Genomic DNA, 20,090 nt, shown 5'->3' with positions numbered 1-20,090 from the left:
AGCGGTCTGTAACAGACCCCCACCAGGATGCTTCCCTCCTTGGCCTTCCCGCTGATCCTAACCCATAGGGACTCAACCTTATCATTCCCAGCCTCAAGTTCCGCAACATCAAAACTCTCTCTGATACAGAGAGCCACACCACCACCCCTTCCATGCTGCCTGTCCCTTCTGAAGAGCCTACAGCCAGACATTGCAGCACTCCAGTCATGAGAGTGGTCCCACCACATTTCCGTGATGGCAACCAAGTCATAGCCTGCCTGCCACACGATGGCTTCCAGCTCCTCCTGTTTGTTACCCATGCTGCATGCATTAGTGTAGATACACTTCAGTTGGGCCACTGCCTTCTCTCCCAGCCTTGCCATTGTTCCCCCTGGCACAGCTCTAACAAGCCTTGTTTCAGCCCCGTTCCCCTTCTCACCTAGTTTAAAGCCCTCACAATTAGCCCCGCCAGCTCCTGGCCCAGGATCCGTTTTCCCCTTAGAGATAGGGACCCGTCTGTGGCCATCAGGCCGGGTGCCGAGTAAAGCGCCCCATGGTCAAAAAAAACAAAATTTCCGTGTTGTCACCAGCCTCTGAGTCACGTGTGTATCAGGTGGGCTTTCCATGTCCTCTCTGTACCCCTCCCTACCACCACAGGGATGGACGAAAACACCACCTGTACTCCTGCTCCATCCACTAACCGACCCAGTCCCCTGAAGTCCCGTTTGATGGTCTTCAGGCTTCTCTCTTCAATGTCATCACTGCCAGCCTGGACTATTAAAAGAGGATAATAGAGGGGTGAACCAGGTTGGGAAGCTTTCTGGCAATGTCCCTGACCCTGGCCCCAGGGAGGCAGCAGACTTCCCTACAGGTAGGGTCAGGCCGACAAATGGGTTCCTCTGTTCCCCTGAGAAGGGAGTCGCCCACAACAATCACCCTTCTTTCTTTCCTGGTGGAGGCAGTCCTGAGGTGTGGAGTTGACTTCCTCGCCTTAGGCATCCTCCTGGGTAGACTTTCCACCTCTTCCTCAGTTACCAGTCTCTCAAGCCCCAGGGCTTCAAACCTGTTCCATAAGGGCACCTGGGAAGGTGGGGCCAGTGGGGGAAGGCACCCCCTGCAATGTCAAGCAGGGACCTGTTTCCATTCCTCCTCAAATTCTAAGTCCCCTGGCTCTGCCCAACAGCAACAGGGCATGGGGTCCACCCCCATTTGGGGTGTCTCACCCTGGTGCCTGCCCTTCAGACCATGCAGGGAGTCGCTCCACAAGTCTATCTCATGCTCACACTCCCTGATATCCCTCAACCTCTTGACCTCCTCCTTGAGTTCTGCCATGAGGTGGACCAGGTTGTCCACCTGCTCGCACCTCACGCACACAGTCTCTTTGCCCCCCCGCAGGTGGTAGCAACAGGCTCAGGCAGTCCCTGCACCCGGAGACCTGAACTGCCACAGTTTTGAGCAGGCAATTGGTCTGGGTGTGTACAGACTTCCTGGAGAGTGCACTGTGCCTGGTGTACACTATTGCAGCTGAGCTAGCGGTAGACCGCCATTAGAGGAGGTGTTCGTATGGGCGGGGAAGAGTGCTCTGCCCTTCCTGCTCGCCCTGCCTGCTTGCACTGCCATGCTAACTGCCGCGCCACTCCCTTCTGACACACCACACCCTGTTTGACCGTCCTGGTAGCACGCTTCTGGTCACTTGTGCTCCCTAGGGTCAGCTTTTGATGGCCAGGGAGGGGACGCTGCTGGCTTCTCCTGTGCCTCCTTCTCGCCTCGTTCACCTCCCTTGCGAGGGCTGTCGGGTCCTGGCGGCTCCCTCGAGTGGGCTCAGTGCCGGAAAAATTAGCCCTGCCTGTCCGATCCCCCGCTCCGCTGCAGAACGCATCTGCCCCGGAGCCAATCACCTCGGCAAGTGGCTATGCAAATGATAAAAGATTTGATGAAAATATAAAGCAAATTTGCTTGTCTTGAATGAACTGTGATTCAGGTTTTACCTAATGACAACATGTGTTCTTTGGAGCAGAAAGAAAAAGCTGTCCATGCCTGCATGTTGATAGTTATGGTTTTAAATCAATTTGAACTTTCTGCTTTTCCATTGCTCGTTATGGAATGATGTTACCAGCCTCTGTGGAGGGAGGGGAAAAAAAGTAATATATGCTCAAATCTTTCTGCTTTCTTTTTCGTTTGAGAACTTTGTGTGTATTGCACTTCAGTTTTTCTCTATATTCAATAGTACTTTATTCTCTTTGCTTGTTCTTACTTAAAATTGTGTATCTCCATCAACTCTTAATACATTTAATATTTTGGAACATCCAGAAAGCTGCCTCAATTTTTTTTTTCCATGATTCAAAGACTTGCGCCTTTTTACCTTTCCTCATGTATCATTTAGCCAATGTGTGTAAGAAAGCAAGTTGTGGAGTATGTTTCTCATACACTGCAAACCACTCCAGGGAGAGAGATCAATTTATTTAGTATAACCAGTATCATTGACCCAAATCCGTCAACTATTAACTCAGTTTTGCCAGCGGAACAAGAGTTCCCTTCCAACTCGGGATTCTCTGTTTTGGTCTGAAATAGCTCATATAAGAAGTTTCTGCTCTGGGGACTTTGCTGCCCCAGCAGCCCTGCCTCTCCTGGCAAATCTGCCCCCTGCCCCTCCAAACAAATAACTGCTACCGAACAAAATAACAGGATACAACTGATACTTTGCCAGGGTGTGTTACAATCTTCTCAGGTTATCCACTCATTATTGCAGAGTTTGATGAGGAATGTTCACCTATGTAGGACACAGCAAATTTCTGTTTGTGAATTAATTTTTAGTTTGAAGAAGGGATCTGTTTTCTTAGCCTGAGAGCACTTGTGCAGATTTCTTTCCTACAAAGTAGAACCTGTTGGCTTTGGCTGGAGCAGAGTTTTTATGGCACACTGTGGAAGATGTTGCAGTTTATTAGGATGTGGTGAGACAAGGGAAGGTTGTATGGCTGAGTATATCAGCTTGCAGTGAATCTCTAATTCTTCATCAGTAGATTATAGTAGGTTAGTTATGTTCCTCTTCTCACTGAAATCCCAAGGTTCTGCTTAGTCTTTTGCGGCATTGAAAACCCTTGTGATCTATTATCAGATTATCCTTGAATGAGTACTATACATTTCACTCCTAGAAATAAGCAATCTGCTCTCTAGCATTCACCATTGCAAGGAGTCATTTATTACCGTGGAACTTTGTCATTCAATTATGCTTTTATATAGAGCGCATGGCCAAAAATCTCAATCACGAATGTCTAAAGTTGGTGAAAGAAGTTGTTGCTGCTCTGAACTTCAGAGACGCTGATCCTGAGTGAGAGTGCCTGAGCGTGAACTCCAGTGATGGAGGGGAGTGCATCACAGGGAGCAGTGTTTGCAGGAGTCTGATCCTTTTGCTTTGTCATTTTTCAGGTTATGAGCTTTCTCCTGTGGCACATGAAATATTTTCCTTCTTTTGTAAGTTACTTTTCTCCACATACAGTGAACTGATAGAAGTGAAAAATATTTAGCTAAAGCTTTAATTACTTTAGCCTACTTATTATGTTCAACACCTTGCTGCATGCCTCATTTCAACTTCTTTTGATCCACGTTTTCATGAGAAAAACTGATTATAGGTATTACAGGTAGAGAACTGATGAACAGTGAGAGACTTGTGGTGTACCAGAAAACCTGTCAAATCCATAACCTAGTTGTTCTGTTGAAATGTGTTTTGTTTTACTGTGCAGGAAAGGATTTAAATAACTGATCACTCCTTTCCCCAAATAGGTCACCTTTCTCTGAGAGCTAACTGTTGCTAGTAGTGATAGTTTAACTGCTTTGTGCCTGAGACAGGAGCTCAGCTGAAAGGACTTGCTCGCCTTTCTGTGTGCAGTCAGTGCTTGCTATTAGGGACAGATCAACGTGTGGACACAGCACAGCATCAGCAAAGCTGGCTGGACTTGGATAGCCCTGGCTTTTGTTGAGCCTTACAAAATTCGCTAGCCAGAAATGTATGGTTTCACAGTTAGCCCATTCCTTTCTTAACCCACAGGCAGAGCAGGAGAATATAAAGCCAGGGGAGGAGGATTTAGAAAAGGTAATTGTATCTGTTCTGTTCAGTCGCAGAGGCTCAGAAGGTAAAAACGGGAGCTTCTGTGGTGGAAAGTTAGGCTTTGAGAGTATAGAGACCTTGGAAAGATCTAGCAAAACCTTAAAATGGCATTGCTCAGGAAGGAAGCTTTGGACTTACTCTCCTTTTGAACCATCTGCTTCTAGGTATTCTCCAAGCTTATGCTACTTCAAATCACTGCAGAACTTCTACACTGTGCCCTTTTGTACTGACACTGCTGTGGGGTCACTGCTGGGCCCGCGTTTGCAAGGGGCTGTTAAACACAGCATGGTGGAGTCAGATTTCCTCAAACCAGCGGTGAAAATGGTGCATATTCAGGATTTGTATTTAAAATATATATATATTTATACACACATATGTATATATGTATATGTATATATATATATTTCAATTTCATCAGCTTGGATTGTGATTTGTTTGTATTTATATTTGAAATAATATCTATCCAGATGAAGTGTTGATCTACCAGTGTAACTGCTGGGTCAACAGTATTATTAAGTCTTTTTTTCTGCAAGATTTTATGTAATTGTTCCTATTTTATTAAATGCAAGCTACTTCTTCTGTTTGTCATTGTCTCTTGTAGAACTCCCCTCATTCTAATTGTATGTCATCCCTTTCCTTTTGTACTGAGAAAATGTACTCCATTAACTGCCTGACTCATTCAACAGTTATTAGTTTTCAGTGTTTCTATGGCACTGGTGCCATAGCTGTTTCTTCAGTGGCTGCTTCTCTCGAGTCCTAGAATGCTGTAGGATGATAGTATTTGAATAGATTAATTCTTGTATACAATTGTTTATTATTCTTTTCAGAGGAGAAGTGAGAAGTTGCAGAAAGTAGCAAAGCTTTCAACTTTTCATCACTGTACTGTCTTGGAAACAGGGTCCTGCAGTTCTTTTCCAAATATCCTGTTTGAATCTGGCAGCAGAAGACCATCATTAGAGAGCAGCAAGGAAGGTGTGACAGCACCTTGGGCGAGCTACCAAGAGTAGGCAAAGGTCAGCTAGTGAATGAAAGGGGAAAGATAGAATTAAATGAAAAGAGGAAAATGCCAGTGTTATGCTGACGTTTTCATTAAGAAAATCACTGAATACACGGTACAAGTCTGACATTTACTTATACAGTGGTAGAAATCACTACACTGCGTGTACTGCATGTTTTCCTGTTCAGTCAGCATGTTGTACAGCTGGGATAAAGGGGACTGTAATCGTTTCACAATAATGGTGATACAAAATTGTTCATTGACTCAGCTTTTTCTCTGTTATATGAAATATATTAGAACTGTCCATGTAAAGCAATTTATTTCTTTATGCCTCTTTCCACCTCTATGCATATCATGGCTGTAATCATCCTTTTAAAATTATTTCTCAGATTTTGCTCCTTTCCGTACAAATTGTCCACCTTTTCTCTATCTTTCTCTTTAACAGGTATGTTCACTAAAGTACTGTAACTGGGCATCATACATTTTAAAATGTGCTTTTAGTTATATAGCTAGAAAATGTTGCTGTAATGTTCTGTAATGAAGAGAGTCATTCATCAGGTCAGTGAGTGAGTGGTGAAGCCATCACAGACCACGGTGTGGTGCATTTCTATATTCAGCAGTTTTAATGTGCATATGGATGAGTTGAATTTCCATTGGACTCATCCAAATTACATCACTTTGGCAATATAAAGAGTTCATAAAAGGGTAAAACAGCCTTTGGAAATACTCCCCCCTTTGGAGGTGTTCTGGGGTTACAGACAGACCCAGAATGGTCAATTATCTGCCTCTTCTGGACAGGTGGATGGCTCATAAGGGACACATGCAGCCAGAATATGAATTAGAGGAGCTTTAAACTTTCTCTAAATTGAAGCCAGGAGTTCAACAGGTTCCCAGGCAACCCAAAAATACAGGGAATATGACGGTGATTCAGAGCATGTGGCAGTAAATAGCACCCCCCCTCCGGGAACTCAGTAACAAAATTCACACTGAGCTGGAGGGTGGCAGAGGGGGCGGCCAGATTTAATGCTGGGTGTTTAATCCACTTGGAAGATGCTTGTAGCACTGAGCCAACAACCCTTGGGATATGACACATGGCCTGCTTATTTCAATTTCATATTCTGTAAATCTAATTCCTTCTGCTGTTTCTTCCTCTACAATGGAACATCCATTTGCGTGAAGAATGGTACTGAAACTGGTGCGCATCCAAAGACGTGCTGATGGGGGTTGGCATAACACTGCATATGTAGACACCACCAAAAAGGGAAAGAGGAGGGATGTAGGTGCACTGATTTTTGGTTATCCTTGTGAAAGTATCACAAGGAGATACTTTGGAGAGAGAGCCAAGTCAAATGGAGATGTTCAGTGGGGACGGTCGTGACCATGCGATGTGCTCTGTCCTTCTCCTTGCTCTGTGAGTCATCCACTTCTGCACGCTCCTGGCTGTGGCAGCAAAGCAGTAGCAGTGCCCTCACAAGAGTTGCTTGGGGCAGGGGAGTGGAAACAGGCAGGTGGTGAAAAGTGGTATCTTGCATTTTCCTGCTTGTTTCTACAGTCATGTCCATAAGCAGGTAAGAAGGTCACATGAGGAGTCAAAAATGCTCTTGAGGGAGAAAAGTGTTATGTTTCCATCTGCCATCCTGACTCTTCTCAAAGACTTAGTATGTTGACCACTAGCAATGTGAAGCCAAGATGTTGAAATCATTGGAGTTTTTTCTATGCTGATAGTTAAATGAGCTCTGTTGACAGCCCTTGGGATGCTTCCCCAATCATCCACAGCCATACACAGTAGTTTACTTGCAGGCTTTCTGTTGGAGTACACCAGCCAGCTCCTTTTAAAATAAAACTTGGATGTGCTTCTGTGGGTAGCTCACTCCAGGGACAGCTTGTTTTCATGTGTAGGAAAGACCTTGGGATCTTTGTTTACATGGTCCTCCCACACTATCTCTGCAAAGCTTGCACCCTGAAATACCTTTGTGTGTCACGTGCTGTACCCAAGGCACGTAATACAATCTCTTGGCATCATGTTGAAAAGTACATTTCTGGCAGGTTGTGTTAGGGTCATTATTTTGTGTATTTTGAACAGGAAAAACAAAGCCCTTCTTTTTTTTTGGGTGGCTATTGAAGCAGCAAATGAGGCCAGAGGGATTAAGGCCAAGCATAGCATAGTGTGGACCACAATACCCTTTGGACATTATTAATCCTTTACTGATGGAGCTGAACCCCAAGGAAATGTAGATATAAGCTTGCCGTTCCAGGTGGTGTGAAGCCAGTGAATGTTTTTTGTAGTGTAGGCGTAGCTTTATTTTCCTGTAAGTGTTACCAAGCAAGGCCAAGGTCATCAGAAAGGTCTGCCTTGGGGCCGGCAATTTATTGAAGAGTTTCTGAGTACTAGCCACAAAAATGATTCTTTCTCTGAGTTGGATATGATTCCTTTCATGTGATGTTTCCTTTCATGGCATCTGTTTAGTTTACCTTCAAGAAGAAATAAGAAAATATACCAAAGAACAGGGCATTATTATTTTATAAATGATAAAATGAATAATATGGGAGAAAAGTTCTGTGTTTTGGACTTTGTGCTTCAGATAAAGTTCAAGCCCATACTGAGAAGTTCCTGATTCTGATATTTCTGATAAAATGATCATAGAATGAAGAAATGGATCAGTAAACTCCTCTCAGTGCAGGATGGACTTACCCGGTGCCATTGATAGGGTGTTTACCAATATTCCATTCTCTGAACTATAATATGGCCTCTGTGGGGATTTCTAACTTCCTCCACTCTGTAGGTGTTGGACTACATCCCATGGAGTCAGCAAGGTAATAGCATCATCACTGAGACCTACTGTCAACATAAGAGAAAGGAAATTCATCAGAATCAGCAGTCAGATTGTTTCTTTGGCACACTTGGGCAATACAGTGTTAATAGATTGCTAATAATCAAACGGTCTGTCTCATAAGAAACTACATTTGCAAACAAATACATTTACTGTTTCTGCAGATGCAGTAACCTAAACCCAAATGTTGTACTGAGGTAGAAGGCATGTTCTAGGATGCATTTCTACCAGTCCTGCTGCTCCAGAAATTCTTTTTTTAGAGACTGTCTTTTGTTTCTATTGCTCTGTAGTTGAAAAGTCTTTTATTTCATTTGCTTTCCTATTTTCAGCAGTTTCTGTGACAATGTCACATAGTCATTTATGTTAAATGATCATAATTGCTAGCTTGAGCTTGTTAGGTGTTTAAGAAATGTATAACCTAGCAAAATTAACAATAGATTGTGGAAAACTGAACAATGCACGTATTCTTATTTCGGTATGCTTTGAAAAAAATGTGCTGTAACTATCCATTTACAGTTAAAACATGAATAAAAGGGGAGAGGAAGGGGGAGCTGAATTTAATAACCATAATATAACCAAGTGGGAATGAATGCAATACATATACTTTTATAAAGCTAGATGCCTGTTACAATATGAGTATTTTGCACTTGCAGTGGTTTTGTTACAAAAGTGGTTCCATTTGTAGTAATTCAAGTACGTGACTTGCAGCTAGTATGTCTGTATAGATTTTTATAGTATAGATTTTTATTAAAAAACAAAACAAACAAACAAAAAAACTATCCTCAGAAAGTCAAAATGCTTGAAGTATTGAAAAATAAAATGGGTATGATTTGGGAAAGCCCTGCTGATGGCGACTAGGTACAGTTGTTAGAGCCATATTATAAGTGCATAAGAGCAAGACAGGTAACGTAAGGAGTCCTCCAGACTTCTCAATGTAACAAAATACCTACTTCAGGTGGCAAGAGTGCTTTGAAGAAATTCCTGTTGCTGCTGGGAGAAACTTAAGTTGCATCTTGAAAAGGTAATAGTAAGTAATATCCAGCCTTAGTGAGTTTTTGTCATGGACAGTTGACAATGGTTTGTTTCGCCAAGGTCAAGTCTGCAGTATGTGCTGAGAAATGTTAAATGCAAAAGCTTTATGTCAGCAAGCTTGTTTTGTTTCAGAAATAGATTTCTTTTCTAAGGCTGTCAAACCTTTCCAAATGGGAAATAATCACCCAATACTAATTACTCCAAAAAATGAAATAACCCAGCATTAAAATGATGTTTTATCTGGTGGATCTCGTCCCTAAACAGATAAAACAGTTAGGGTTATGCTTGAAACCAAGTTACTGTCCAGATTGTGCGGTATGCTGTCTGATTTCCCTGAGCTTTTTAAAGAGATGTATCTCTCTGGTATAGATCCCCGTGGTCTACTTACAGAGAAATTTCATTACCATGCTGTGCGGTCCTCATGGTGCTGAAAGTAAAATATTGGATTGACGGGCACTCGTTGTGGAGGAGGGCTTATTGATGATGGAAAGACTGATTCAATCTCTAATCCTGAAGAACGACCTGCCACCTGGAGTGATAGTATACAGATGGGTGCAATCTAAACTCTCTTTCCGCCTCAAGTTGCATTTGGCTGTAGATTAACAATGTGATTCCATATAATGAAGATGGTTGTTTGGTGCAGTGGCAATTTTCCATTGCTGACATGCAATGTCAACAGTTCTGACAAAGCTATAAGGACAATGTTTAAATGTGCTACATCTGGCTGGGACTGCTGCCAGGTTATTAACAGCCCCATTAAAATTACCTGCAGAGAACTACTTTAGTAGAAGGCAATGCAGAGTGCTGTTTCCCCTGCAACCATCCAGCCAGACATAATAACAGTCCAGTAGCACACACTTGTAATAATGCAGTGTTATGGTAGCAGTAGCAGCTTCTTTACAGTTTTACTTTGATGAGGGAATATTTTATGGCTTTAATTGTATTGAGTCTAATTCTTGTGGCCTTACTCAGGCAAATATCCCATTGAAGTCAATGACAATTTCACCTTAGGGTGGAGTTGCAGCAGTAGGAGATGATTTTATTGATATTTCTAATAAAAATACTCTGAGGAAGTAGGCATATGTATGAATATTTTTTAAAGTTACATACAAATGTCCTTTTAATCATCCTTTTTTTCGTTTCTTTCCTGGTGAATGACTATGTAACACTCCCGGTGAGGCGTACATAATGAAAAAGGGTTTTAAGGCATTTTTCTGAGCAAGAGCAAAAGGGCCATGCTGTCCCAGAGGATACTGCAGAAGGCACAGCACATTTTCTGGTGAGACTCCCCCATTTCTTTCAAATGCAGAGGGAGCACTTGCCAGTATAATGATAAATGGGCTTGTGATCCCAGCTCCCTATAAGCAGTTTGTAGTCCAGGCTTAAACGCTCCCTCGGAGCTCAGTGCTTGGATGCTGGAGAAGGTCCTCGCGCCCTCTCTCTCCGACCCATGCAGCGTTTGCATAATTTACTTCAGCTCTCTGTCTCCGTGTGTGGCCAAAGGGTCTCTGTGTGCAGAACACCCCTTCTGCTGCATCACCCACTGACTGCCCCTCACCTCCCTACAGTGTATAGCTGCAGGCAGAGGTCCGTGGCTTGTGCCAGGGTTACTGGCCGTGCTGGCCAGCTGTGCCAGGGAGCACCATGCTGGGGGCATCGTGGCAGTACCCACTGCTCCGCAGCCTGGCTCCATGGGCAGTGAGCATGATCTGCAGGATGACTTCGGGGTTAGTTTGTAACGTGCAGTGAGGAAAGGAGCCCAACTGTGGCCGTCTTCGCTTATTATGGCTACGTGATCAATGGTGTCAATAAAAAGCTAGGGGCATTTCACATCTGATTATACTGCTGTTCTTGGGGATGCTGTAACAAGGAAATTTGTTTCTTTGCAGCCTGAAGAAAAATGTGAGTCTTTGAGTGCTTGTGTGTCAGAGTGCAAAGGCTTTAGTCTGTGTCCTTCATGTTTTAGCTGCCTGAGCAAGTGGAAGAATTTTCAAAAAAAAAAATAAAAAATTGGGGCGATACAAGGGCTCTTGACATTTATTACACATGGAACTTTCCACATGTGGCAGAAGTAGAAGACTAAGTTTAGATCGAGCAGTATGACTTAATGTCTGTTGTGCCATATGTTTTTCCTGCTGCTGCCTTACTAGAGTGAAGGGATGGGGAATAACCTGACCTCATTCTGGTCTGGGCTCTGCCTGTAACTCCTTAGGGCTATTACAGCCACACGAGCAATTCTCATCCTGCTGCCCCACAGAAAAGGCAGATAAAACGCAGGTCTGTGGACAGACCTGGAGCAAAGGGCATACAGTGTTGTGTATGAATTCTACCTGTAAGTCTGTCATGGTTTCTCTGAAACATATATTGCCTCCTATTTTTAGAAGTATTTATTATACAATTATTATAAATACTTATATTTCAAAATATAATTATTTTTCAATACCTGTGTAGCCTTGTGTGACGCTGTTAGGAGTCATAGCAATATACTTAAGTTATGCATGTTTTGCAGGCCATAAAAGTGTGAGAGATTCACATACAGAATAACTGACATGAAGAGTTCTGTGCAAAGACAAAGGGTAAAATATATATATAAATCTTGCTTGGCCCTGAAGCTTGGTCTATAGCACATAATTGATGTTCTGTGCTTTAGGAGTAAGAAATGAAAAGCCATTAAGACTATTTGATATGTTACATTCCCAGTGTATCCACATAAAGTCGCTTCACACAATGTTTTCTGGAACTCCAAACATTTATGTCATTTCATTGTGTTCAGTGATACTCAGCTTCACACCTTCACCCGTCTTACAGTTTGGTGGCAGCGCAGCAGTATCAGCGTAAGCATGTTTTTACATGGCTTCACAGCCATTGTGTCTATTTATACTAGCATTTTAGTGTACTTTTAAAGTAAATATCTGTTACTTAGACTGTGTTAGAACTAACAAATTACATGATTTAAATTGAAAAACTAAAGAAAAGTGCTATGCTACTATTTTTATTATAACTACCACCGATTTTCTCATTGGAAAATGGCAATAGTCAATTGTAGTCAATTTCATTTTCAGATTCCAGTATTTAGATTAGAAGGTTTTTTCTTCTTTCCTAAAACTAGAATTACTTTACCTTAGGATAGAGAAGGAGATACCATCCATATCTATCTCAAGTATATTTTGGTTAACTGTATTTTAATGAAACAGATTTGTATAGAAATTAATATTTGAAACAAATCTGATTAAATAGTGTCTCTAGGCACAGATATATAAACCAGAGTATTGCAAACTCAGTTTTGTTTTTCTTCTACAGATTTTGAGATTATCTCAGAGTATTCACCCAAAATTAAATTAAGTTGCCTGGAGTACTGTTCTAGGCAGATACAATAGTACTTGTGTTTAGATACTACTCATAATAGTTGGTGCGTGATGGATGTATAAGATAAATGGTACCAGTCCTATTAGTACACTGGCTATCTACAGCCAGATAATTCTTTTCATTTAAAATTAATACTGTCCCGATTTTTCATAGTAGGTCAGACATCATTTTCATTGCTTTTCCTATCCTTTCTCAGATACTGGTAAGTAATGATGCCTCTTACATTTCAGGGTCCTATTGTAGTTTCAGCTGTCTTTTTCGTTCTTTCTTCAATGGGTTTGACTCTTTGAGCTCTCCTTTCTTTGTCCTTTTCCTTCACTTTTTGCTACTTAGCTTTTATTTAGTTCTGCACCTTGCCTCATCTTGTTCCTTTTCATTGACATTACCGTTTTTATTTGTAGCTCTGGATCAGTTCCTTCAATTGCATTCGTGGTCATTGTCTTCTTTTGATGTGGAACTTACCTGACCCCTTTTTTCCTCATGGTCTACTAGCTGCAAATTTCTCTTCTTTAATAATAAGCTTATTTTGTCTTATCACCCTGTCTGTTGAGCTGTCTTTTGTCATATTTCTACAGCCTCTACTTTTATCTGCATAAAATCTCTCATTGTTTCTTACCTTCCACTCTAAGGTTATGTTTCTACTCTAGTGACTAAACCAGGTAATGGGCTAAAGCCAAAGCTCATCCTGGTGTGGACCTGTGTATTCATATGGCTGGTAAGATGCAGGTGTCCTTGTATTTGCATGCTGCTTTAAAATTCTAGGTGTCCATGTAGCAAGAAGTGCGTAAACCCTCAGGGAAAGTCTCCTTGAGGGCAGATGGAGTATCTAGTAGCAGCCACACAGGGAGAGCTGCGTTCTTCCAGCTTATAGGACTCACACCTTGGGCAGGCACTGCAGTGTTCAGTAAATCTGACCTTTGGCATTGCCTTAAAATGATGCTTTACTTAGCATGGGTTTGTAAATGGGCTGAAACATTGTACCATACTTAGACAACATATTTTACCATCTGAGGTATCTTCTTTTTCCTTGTACTTCTACACTGAAAGCCTTTGGATTACAGTCAATTTCAGGAGAAACCTCTTCCCTTCCAGCTCTGAAATGGAGACCGGGTAGAAATCCTCCCCAGCATGTATTTTATCACCAATTTGTTTGCTTGCTTTCTCCCTGATTCTTCTGCCTGATGCTCTCAGCAGCTGTTCTGACATCTTCCTTGCTTCACTCTTGCCTTCTCTTTTCTTCCTCTTGTCCTTTTTCCCCTTGTCGTCCTTAAAAAAAAAATCTCATTTTGCCTTTCCAGCCACCATATGTCAAGTATTGGACTTGGATATGTAAAGTCTCTGTAATGTTATTACAAGAATAAATGTACCCAGGAATTATATTATTATGTAATTTCCAGATGTTTATTAGAATAAAAATACTACAAGCAGTAGTGGGACCCAGATGTATTTTTGCATAGGTTTCCTTACTGGATCATTGTGTAACCAGTAATGTTTGTGAAAGTAATGAGCATGTTGCAGAAGATCAGTGCTTAAAAGTGTAATGCAAAAAAAGAACCATCAGACAAATTTGATGTCCTGATTCAGAGTTGATTTAAATGGAATGTTAAGAAATTAATCTATTAATATAATTTATCTACTTTATATATATATATATATATATATATATATATATATATATATATATATATAAAGGAAAGCAGTTGGCAAAGCAAACTGAAAATACTGATTGGTTGGATATCTAGAAATTATTTCTATATAAGCAGAAAAGCTATCAAGGGGATACTCAGCCATCACAGATAAATAATAACATAAAATATAATGTTAGAGTAATAGCTGAAGAGGAAGAATAAGCAAACAGGCAAAGACAGCCACATTGTGGAGGGTCCAACTGTACAGAAGAAGCGAGATCTGTTAATGTTTTATCTGTGTTAGACTTCATAAAGGAAATTGAGATCTTAAAAGCTTTGAGAAACTCTGGGGTTGGGATTCAGAGAAGGTTTCTGGCAGTCCAAGATTCCAGAGTAGTCATTCGGTGATAGTAGGAGGAAAAAAACTAATGAATTTTAAGATAGGTTTTGATGTGCCTCCCTTTATTCCAGTGTACAGCATCCACTTATCTTACTCCTTCAACACTTTTTCAGATAACCCATATCTCTCTACTGTGTATCTAGGCTTTGAAATTAAGGCCTCAAACTTGCATATTGCAGTTTATGTTCAGGGGACTCTTCCTCTTCCTTTTAGTGCTCTTGTGAAGGAGCAAAGCAAGAAGTAAAACTAAACAGATGGCAGGCAAGCAATGAATACAAGTTAGGAAGGAATTTATTTACAGCTGAAAGGTACATATATTGGAACAACAATTTTCATGAACTGTTTCCTCCCCCAGTGTGGTCTCAGCCCTGCTGTGATTCATGTTTCCTGGGATTCCTCCTCCTTTTCTATTGTTTGTCTAGCATTAAGTCCACAGCTGAGCAATTCTCTATCCTCAAGGCTTGTATTTGCAACGCGAGATATGGGCACTGAATCCCATGCTGCTAGAATTCGATTATTACCATCTATATTTCAAGTCACATTTCCAGAAGATAGTATGGATTCAGCATCTGTCTTTTTTTCCCCTTATGTTCACCATGCTAGGTTTCAGACCTCCTAAGGTCAAACCTGGAGTCCTGACCCATACCTCGGAGCAGCAGCAAGAACCGTCCAAGGTCAGTTCCCTGAGACTGCTGTCTAGTTGGTTTCTTGGTGCTAATACCTAATCATGTGTCAAACACATCTTTCTATATGGGATTTCAGTGCAAGTTACGTGATACCTGGCTATCTTGGGAGTAATTTTGCCAACAATTCTTACATGACAAAACTCCATTGTTTATCAAATGCAGTTAGCTACAATGGATATAACAATTCAGGACAACAGAATACAACTTTTGCTTTTCAGCACTTCACTGCTCTGTACAAAGAAAGGAAACAAATCTGCTTTTATTTCTGAGTCTCTTTCTGTTCCTCTCCCATGCTTCCTGGGTCCCAACACATAAGTCCTTCTTTTCTTAGGGTTTTAGCCCAGTCTTACTGCTCTCTGCCTTCCTGCTGTTATTGCTGCCTTCAATGTGCTGGTTTAGATCTACCTCTTCTTCACAGGTGCACCTCTCTCTTCTGTGACATCTCTTCTTACATGTCCATCAGTGGGTTTCATCATCTTCCCTGTCATTTAGGCTTACAACTTCTGTGTCAGCCCTGACACCTCTCTTCCCTCTTACCACAGCAAGTTGTCACTCCATCATGTCACTTTTCTCTGTCTAACTCCATCTTCTCTCTTCTATTTCCCTGACTGGAATTGTTGTTCAGAGTTTAATCCTCAAGCACTGCAGGTCTAATTCCATCCAGCCTGGATTCCCAGTGTTTGTTCAAGACTACCCAGGGAACCTGACTCCCTCCTGGCACTGGTTGGTATCCCTACACTGAGCAGGCTTTGTCTCCCATAACCTTCAGATTTCTTGAGTTTCACTGAAAACTAGCAGCAGAGGGCAGAGTCAGGGGCACTGTGACTAGTTCCTAAATCTGTTATGCTGGTACAGTAAGCCATTCAAGAGGTCCATAAGGTTAAGTGCTCTCCCTGATTCATGAGCATGCACCCCTGGCTGTTGTGGAGGAAATGGCATCCTTTATGGGATCACCTGATCAGCTTCTCTGACCACAAAGAGGCTTGCACGGTTCACAGCCTTGACTTAGGCAATGATTACTTGTTCTTTTATTTATTTTTTTTTAAGGTTTTCATGTCTTCAAAAGCCTAGCAATGTGTTTCATAGTAGGGGGTTAAACATTAATTGCTGCCATAAACCTGATTTCTGGTGCTCACAGTCAAGAGTTGTACGCTTGTGTCATGCTGCCATTAGTAGCCTGGGACGATGTGGTGCTGTGCGCAGTTATGGCCTGAAACCATAAATGTATCTGCTTCCCCCTGCTTATTTCTACTACTGTTACAGTACTCTGCCACTATATATAGCAGCTGCTGTTCACTCCGGCTAGTATTTCTCCACTTGATAAAGCAGCAGTCGGCACAGGCCTGTTGGCAGTGGTACTACCTCTGTGAAGTGAGGTTTTACACCAGCCCCATGACTGGGTCACAGAAACATGTGCTGCTACAATGTAGCCCCGAACTTAAAAATGTATTTTTTTTAATTGAACTTCTGTTTGTTATTCTTTATTAATTATTTTTTTTTTTTAGAAACTCACCATGGGCTATAAAATCTTTCCCAAAAAGTGGCAGTTCAGTTCTGTAAGATGCTGCCTTCCAAAATTCACTTCTTGTTGGTTTCAGAATATATTAAATTGCCGTTCATCCTTATTTGACTGATTTAAAAGGTTGAGAACTACAAGATTATGGATGTTCTGTTTTTTCCCATGTCTCTTCCTTACTGCCTTTTTTCTTTGTTATCTCTCCTCTTCTTAAAGTCTTAATGTAATCCTCACCCCATTCCACAGGGAACCGAATACAAACAGTTCCCTTGACAATAGTTAGTACAGGGCTCCGTAAAGAGCTGGCACAAAATTAAAGAAGCAGCAGGGAAATTTCTAGTAAAAATATTACATAAGCTATGCATATAAATAATATATGTACACAGTGTAATTATGAATGTGTCACTCCCTTGATATAACTTCAGTGAAGTAACTTGAGATATTTCTTATCAATAACTAAAAGTTAGCTGCAGCTAAGACCCCTTTATCCTTTTATGTCCTCATTTTGTTTTTATGTTTCTCTGTGTGTATCAGCACTTTGTTCTTCCCCATCATTCATTTCTAGGGAGGGTCTCTATTGCTAGTTTAGAGATGATGATGCACTGACAAAGACTAACAGCAATGTTCACAGCAGTGAGTCACTTGTAAATCAGAGGACCATTTTCAAGATAGGCTGTTCCTGTGAACCCAGCTTGGTGCATGCTGGTTGCTGTGAGGACTGGGCTGCAGCTCCATCAGGTGTTCCTAGTGTCTGCGGTGCTGAGACTGGACAGTGAAAGAAAGAGTGTGTGTGTGCTGGGGCACGGTTGCTTGTATTTAAGCATGGGTTTACAGCAATACCATTTGTGAGTTAGTAATGAATGCACAGGCAGTATGTAATGCTGCCACATTATAAAGGAACACAAAATACAATTAAAACTGTTGTACCTGCTTTTTCATACTTGGTCTCTTTCCTGGTGTTTACTCTGGCATTTTGAATCTAGCTGCTCAGGGATCATCTTAAACATGAAGCACTTGTCAATGAGGGCTGTCTGGCAAGCAGGAAAACTGCTTCCTGGATGTTTTAACAGGGAATTCAGTCTATTTCTTGTCTTGAAATGTCTGTAGTTAGTAAGAAAGAGCATATTCATGGCAGAGAGATGCACGTTAAAACTGCCACAGTCCTGTTCGCTGTGGCACTCCCTAGGTATTTAGGAGACAACAGTGGTAATTCCTTCTCTCCTTGATTCCAGCCATGGTCTTGTGGCTCAGCAGCTGCCATTTTGTGTAAAAACCTCAGCTGAGTGCATGGAGACAGCTGCAGCACCAGTATTGCAATGTTTGTAGATCTGTATTTTTCCAGTTCTTTCATGGGTTCCTTAGGTACCAAGATTTCAATCTAGATTTTGGATCTTCTGGACAAAGTGAATATGTTCATTAACATTACACTACATACGTTCCTTCCTTCCTTCCTTTTCAAGTATGTGATAAACTAACAATAAAAGTTAAGTGGCTTTGAAAACATTTTTGAAAATTTTCTTAGCAGTTCCAGTAGTGACAAGTTTTCAGGTACATAACACCAAAATTAAATATTCTTAAACTGTGTAGAATAGTTTTAGTACTGGTATATCATCTATTTCATATACTGTATAAGCATATACATGTTTATGATTGCAAGATAGAAAACACTTTTGACAGAACTCCTAGCATTGAAAGAAACTTACTCGTTTTGCATGATGTATGTCACATTCTTAGAGGAATACATATAGGTACACCATTATGTGTATCCATGTATAGGTATATAAGAAGACAAAGAGAGGCAGAAACAATTAATGATACTGTAATTTGAGTTTCCATTTCTCAATTAGTTTTGCATTGAATGAGAGAAAATGCATGGCTGTATTTGACTGTTTTTCAGCAGAGTCATGGCAAATGATAAATGTAGTTGTAGCCTGGGTCTGGTTGTGTACTGGAACTAGTAGAAGACAGGATGGAACAGCAAGGACATGCTGCGGCTTAATTCTGTGTTCCTGCAAAGCCTTGAAATTGTTTGGCCATGGTTTCTGTGTTTCATTTTTTGCTGCTTCAAAAGGGAGTGAGGAATTCCTTCCTGTAGCTAACATGTTTTGGATGAGTAGGTGTCAATTCAGTCAAAATTGGAAGCTGGTTGAACTTCCAGGAATTTCAACTCTTGGGGCACAGGGGGAAATGTTTAAAAAGTGCTGGCAACAGTAAGCTTCTATAGATTGTTATTTCAGATTATTGTTCTTTGAGGAAATGTGGTGTAGTGTTTGGTTCGTCAGCTACAGTTCCATTTTATGGTATCAGTCAGGCTTGAGGAGGTCATTCCGTACCCAGAAAGTTCTCTTCTAAAACTCTTTTGTTCTCTAACTCCATGGAAGAATAGTTTAGAAGTAAAAAATTGACCACACCAGATGAAAGTTGGTGTCTTGGCATCATTCCATTAACTTCAATGGAGTGATACCAATTTACACAAGCTAAGTGTCTGCCCTAAAGTCTGTTGTTTAGAAGTCATCCAGTATTTTCATATCTTTCAAGGGGAAGTTCAGATGGTCTTTAAAACCTGTGACACCTTACTAACTGAAGTGTAAAGCTGCAGAGCAGTAACCAAGGCACTTATTTTTTTTTAAATTGGCACTCTTAGGAAAAAAAAGAAATGCTAGAAAATAGCTTTATAGCTAAAAATAGTTCTGTCTTGATGATTTTGAAAGTTCAGATGCTGTGGACTTAACTGTTTGCATTCAGGCTGTAGTGGAGATGCTGCTACTAACAATGAACATTTCTTGCCATACTGATGAAGTGAAATGTATTCTTGATGCTACTTCAGATCAGGCAGCTCTATAGATAATCCACACTATTTATCTTTTCAGCAATACAAAACCTTTTATTCCATTTCTAGATAAGCTAGAGTATTATTTTTATTTATTTATTTATTTACTGTTTACCTAACACTACTGAGGAGCTTCACTCTTTCAAACGTTAAAAAGAAAGGCTGGAGTAAATAATAGAACACCATACTTATTTCTTTTCACTCATACTAAATAACCTAACCTTTTGTGTTTTTAATGTGTGAAATCTTTTGATACATGAAGCAAAAAAATAGAAATTACTGGCAAATCTAGAAAACAGTCTACACCGGGAAATGGGTATGGACAGATCTATGTATGTCTGCGAGCAGCCTCCTAGGTACATTTTGAAAAAGAACTTAAGTATTTGTGTATGTTAAAGAGTGAACCAAAAGCCTACACATTTAACACAGAGAAAAAATCATCCTTTCAGTTCAGGCTGCTATGAAACTATTTATTATCTACTTCACTTGCTGCTGTTGAGATATCTCATGGTATCCCGTTTTCAGTCCCCTTCTTCTCTGTGGAGAGGGCTGCTTGGCTTAACCAGTTGGCTGATTGTGCTCTTCCTGGGACTAAAGCATGGAGGAATGTTGGTGAGTCGGAGTCTGTGCTGTTCCAGTGTCTCAGGATCCCCTACGAGAGTTGGACATCAAGAAGAAACTAAATTCTGTAGATATCTTGATATGCTTCCCATGTGACCT

At 41.0% G+C, this 20,090-nt stretch overlaps 1 long non-coding RNA gene across 2 annotated transcripts in view; it reads left to right on the top strand.

Annotated features, from left to right (window-relative positions):
• LOC119716786 (uncharacterized) overlaps window positions 1–20,090 on the top strand; it is a 163,359-nt gene that overhangs the window by 131,457 nt on the left and 11,812 nt on the right. For both annotated transcript variants that reach the window (XR_005265426.2, XR_005265425.2), the window contains one exon: window positions 14,942–15,012. This is a non-coding gene — a long non-coding RNA (uncharacterized lncRNA). The remainder of the gene's footprint in view (window positions 1–14,941; window positions 15,013–20,090) is intronic.

The sequence above is a fragment of the Anas platyrhynchos genome, chromosome 4 (genome assembly GCF_047663525.1).
Source record: "Anas platyrhynchos isolate ZD024472 breed Pekin duck chromosome 4, IASCAAS_PekinDuck_T2T, whole genome shotgun sequence".
In the NCBI taxonomy this organism is placed as follows: Eukaryota; Metazoa; Chordata; class Aves; order Anseriformes; family Anatidae; genus Anas; species Anas platyrhynchos.
The sequence above is the reverse complement of the archived record's forward strand: the minus strand, read 5'-3'. Positions and strand labels throughout refer to the sequence as shown.